The 4,832-nt window shown below is 42.7% G+C and overlaps 1 protein-coding gene across 5 annotated transcripts in view; it reads right to left on the reverse strand.

Moving 5' to 3' along the window:
* The window catches only part of Acaca (acetyl-CoA carboxylase alpha), a 284,858-nt gene that overhangs the window by 50,505 nt on the left and 229,521 nt on the right, over positions 1–4,832 (reverse strand). The window lies entirely within an intron of this gene.

Below are 4,832 nucleotides of genomic sequence, written 5' to 3' on the forward strand. Positions count from 1 at the left end.
CAGATTCGAACCCGGGTTCGAATCCCAGCACCCACATGGTAGCTAACAACTGTCTGTAACTCCAGTTCCAGGGGATCCGACAGCCTCTTCTGTCCTCCGCTGGCATTGCATGACACGGGTGCACTTACCTACATTCAAGCAATACACACATACACATAAAATAAATAAATTTTTTAAAAAAGGAGCTCCTTTGAAGGCATATTTTTTAAAAAAGAAAGGAAACTTAGGAAACAAAAAAGACCTTTAACAATTACATATATTATTGCAATTTAAAAACTATCAAGCCCCCTACTCTCTACCAGCTGCCACAGACATGTGCAGCATACTTTAACTCGGAGCTGACATTGTTGTGGTAGGTAGGTTGGGACCCAGAGGCACTAGCTCCCTCTTCATATACAGATCTGGCAGAGTTGTTACGTGGACATGCATGCATACAAAATAACATGGACGTCTTTTGAGACTCTCTAGTGATGAGTCTATGTTAAACAAATCCAATGAGATTTGGGTGCTTTATTTTTCTAAAGGATTAGTTTTATCCTTATATTTGATTTTTAAAGCTGGTCTATTTGCACCCCACCCCCACCCCACCCCTAAGGCTGGCAAGATCCTAAAGCAGCTTATGGAAACGCACATGTGCGCGCACACACACACACACACACACACCCCTGCAGTCTCCAGTCCTCTTTGTGTATGCTGGGTGTGGGACTGATTTATTGCCCAAGCTTGTTTCCCTCTAAAGACTCAAAGGAATCAGGTCTCCCCCCAGTGTCTCTGAAGGAATTTAACCTTAGGCTGGAGGGCACTTGGAACTGGAAACCACAAGTTTCCTTCAAAGAAATAAAAAAGGAAGAAGAAATATTCTTGAACTTGGAAATTGTAGGGTTCCTTTTCTTCTTGAAGATTGGTTAATAATTTCTTTCAGGGAGGGAGGTTTTCTGACCCAGCAGATGGAAGCCGGGCAGCCTGATCACTGAGTATTGCAAACTGCTGAGTGTGTAGTAATTGCCAGTCATCTAGTGTAGCCCTGGAGAGCTCTAAACAGTTGTGGAGTGCTTACTGTATTTTCTCTTTTCTTTTCCCTTTTTCCTCCTCCTTTAAAAAATAACCACACAAAATTTCTTCCTTACTAACTTTCATTCATTTTCAGTCTCTAGGGAGAACCTAACAAATTAAGGGCCAACAAACTATACCTGTACATTTTCTACTGGCCCTTTCTTGTTAGGAGCCTGGAGAGGTTCCCCTGCATGCTGGTCTGCTCCCTATATCAAGACCTTCCAAAGGCTGAGGAAGTTGGTGACCAAAGTAATAACCTCACTGTGATCCTGCTGGCTTTGGTTCCATTTAACTTCAACTAGGAAAGGCATATGAGAATTTTTTGAAAGGAATATGGAAAGCAAAATTGCTCCCAGGTCACTGCTTCCCTCGATAAGGAAGCACAGAGAACAAGCCTTTATAGGCAGCCCTAAGCTGAGCAACATGCAGCTCCTTTGAAAGAACCCTGTGAACAGGGAGACTATATCTGACCAGTGGGCTGCCATCCTCCTCTCAGTCTGTCTTTAATCTCAGCCCAAGTGCTGTGACTCTTTTCTCATTCTCCTGCTGTCTCTTTCCATTTGCCCTCTCTCTGACTGATACACTGATCTCTCGGTCACTCGGCTTTCTGCTCCACTGAGTCCATATTACTAATAACACCTCCGCCACGGCCAGTTTACCTCATGAAGGCAGGAGCACATCATTACAAAATAAACTCATAACTTTGACATTCTAGCAAATACATGCCGTTTGTTATTTTTATGGCTTTAGGCTTTCTAACAGGCAGAGGGCATTACATACCTGTTTTCATTTATATCTTTAAGTGTGTGCACAAACGCACACTTGCACATGCACCAGGAAACAACAGAACAACAAAACAAAACAAATATCCAAAGCAGTCAGTTGATGGGGGACCCTGGTGGAGGCAGAAAGTCTGTCACTCAGGGAGTCCATGCTCCGATCTGGCTCTGGTTTTATGGTTGTCATAAACCCGATGGCCCACAACTGGTCCTTCTGGGACAGGCTGCTTCTCTGCTAGAAGTCATTCAGTGTGATCAGCAGTATTTTTAATTATTAAAATAAAACTGGAAAGGGGAAAAGGAATAAAAAGGAGACACTGTGCTGACCCTGAGTATCTGATATTCACAATTTATGTCTGATGCTAGATACTCCCTGCTGCCTACAGAAGGAGCATTTTCTGTTCAGAAACACTATTTTCTGTCCTATCTCTAGTACTTGATAATGTCCAACCATTAGAATCTTAAACATTTCCAAAACTAATAACGAACAACTGAATGGCCTAAAGCCAACCAAAGGCTGCTTAGCTGTCCAAGGACATCATCTCAGGTGTCTTCACACCTCTTTTCAGAGGAGGAGGGCATCCAGAACCAGGCTGCTCCCACAGAGATTTTTTTGCTTTCCCATTCTGTCCTAGTTTTGTTTTGTTATTTTGGGTGCTAGACGTGTTGAAACCCAGCACACAGTCTACCAGTAAGCTACACTCCGACCACCTCTGCATTTTCATAATAGGGGACAAACCTGGGAGGAGAAAGAGTCAATGACTTAGCACGTCTTCTCTTTAGAAGCTCAAACTCAGGTTCTGATGGTCTGGCATTGTTTTGGGAAAGCAGCAGCAGCATTTCTTGTTCTCAAGTTTCCAAAGAAACCTAACCAGGGCTTGCTACAACCAAGAACATTATTTCTGTCCTAAACAAATGTTTATCATCTGAGAAGATTCATTTATTAATGAAAGAAAAATCATAGGATCGACTAATGGAGCATCCAAAGAACCCTTTCTGACCCACATTAGCTTGGGAAAGAGGGATGGGGTAGAGATGGACACATAGAAATGAAGCTTGCTCTACTAACTACAAAAACCCTCAACAATCAGTTACTCTATCAGGAAAAAGCAGTACCCCTGGTTCATGTTATAGCAGCATTTTTTTCTCCTTTTTTTAAAAAAACAGGGTCTCTCTCCCTCTAGCCACTGCTGGCCCGTAACCTGCTATGTAGACCAGGCCTCAATCTCACAGAGATCCACGTCCTCCTCAATGCTGAGACTAAAGGTATGCATCACCATGCCTGGCCCCTGATTCATTTTAAACTTTTAGGTTTGGAATATGCACTAGTAGGTTGAGAGCCCACAAACTAGCTCCTGGTTTATAGGGGTCACTGCTGACTCCAGTAGTTTTAATGATTTTAGAATACTTCACAACAAAAGCTCCAACAAAGGAAGGAGAGTCTGGGCCCTATGGGCAGGGATAAAATTCATTCTGCCTAACTTTGGAAATGATCATGTAAGGACAGCCACACTTCTTCTAACTGGCATCTAGGCAGATAAAAAGCACACATGGAGAACCAATGCCTTTCCTCTTACTAGGCTGACCCTCCAACCCTAGAGAGAAAGCCACGGGTCAACAGCCCTCATCATATTTTCATCAAGTAGGTGAGGCTCATTTGTTACTTACTCATTTGAGCTTTTGAACGGGCATTTTATATTATTCAAGTTGCTTGGAATATTTTTAATTCCTGAATTATTCCCCTCACATTTTTTAATTGTATGATACAAACTTTTGATTTATTTGCCTAACAAGCATCCATCAACATTTAAACACAAGAGCCATTCAAATAGGAGGTGACACTCCTGAGGCCACCGCTGCCCTTGAGCTCTAAGTGACCAAAGCAGAACTATGAAATATTAAGAACAGCACCATCTTCGGGTCCTTTGCTGAACTGAAGAAGGGCTAAATCTGAGAGGAAGGAGGATCTTGACTAGCCTCTCTATAAACGTAAGCCTCATTGAATGTGCCATTCATTGCATCTGGCAGTCCTAAGAATTAAGGCACTATGTGAAGGCCAGTGATTAGCAGAGATGTAACTGTTAAAGGTTCCACCAAAGATGCCATCAAACATTTAGAAATGCTGAGATACTTAAGAGGCACAAATGAATGCAGTCATACATACATGCTGAGGCCTCTGCTGCTGCTGCTGCCGCTGCTTATCTGGAGATACTCAGACAGCTCAGGTTTACCACAGCTGACAGGCAATGAAAACAGTCTAATATACTGCCTGCTCTCACCCTTAAATCCCTTTTTGGAGATCAAGATAAACACATTCTTCTTTTCCCCAGTGCTCCCAGACATTTGACTGAAGTGGCAGAGCATTGTGAGATTCTGTGCAAATGAAATCACTATGTAATACTGAATGAGTGTAGTATTTACTTGTCAGGATATTTGTCAGCATAGGCACTGAGATTTCCAAGTTTCACAGATGCAACTTAGCTCAATTTTTAAAATATTGCTTTTGTCCTGATATACTACTACGTTGGAGACATTTAGACTCATATGTAAATATTTGCAATCATGTGCTAAGATGTAAAAAATGATACATATCAATCATCAAATGAAAAAGGAAATTTGCAGCTTTCTTCCCTTTTTAACAATCCTTGATAAGTCAGGGCACTTTCTATTTAAGGAAGCAGGAAGCACAAATTTCCTCCTGCATCTAAGAACCAGGCTGCACAAGCTGAGTCCTTGCTGCAACCCTCCTCGCATTATGATACTTCCATTCAGCGAGGTTTGGGGGGGTGTGGTAAATTTACTGAGCAGTCATCATCACTGGACATCATCCACAACTCCAAGTATAAAAGTCACTCTAAGCGGGCGTGGTGGCACGCGCCTTTAATCCCAGCACTTGGGAGGCAGAGGCATGCGGATCTCTATGAGTTCAAGGCCAGCCTGGTCTACATAGTGCGTTCCAGGACAGCTGGGGCTACAGGGAGATCCTGTCTCAAAAACACC

The sequence above is a fragment of the Nannospalax galili genome, unplaced genomic scaffold (genome assembly GCF_000622305.1).
Source record: "Nannospalax galili isolate Female #2095 unplaced genomic scaffold, S.galili_v1.0 scaffold1430, whole genome shotgun sequence".
Lineage (NCBI taxonomy): Eukaryota > Metazoa > Chordata > Mammalia > Rodentia > Spalacidae > Nannospalax > Nannospalax galili.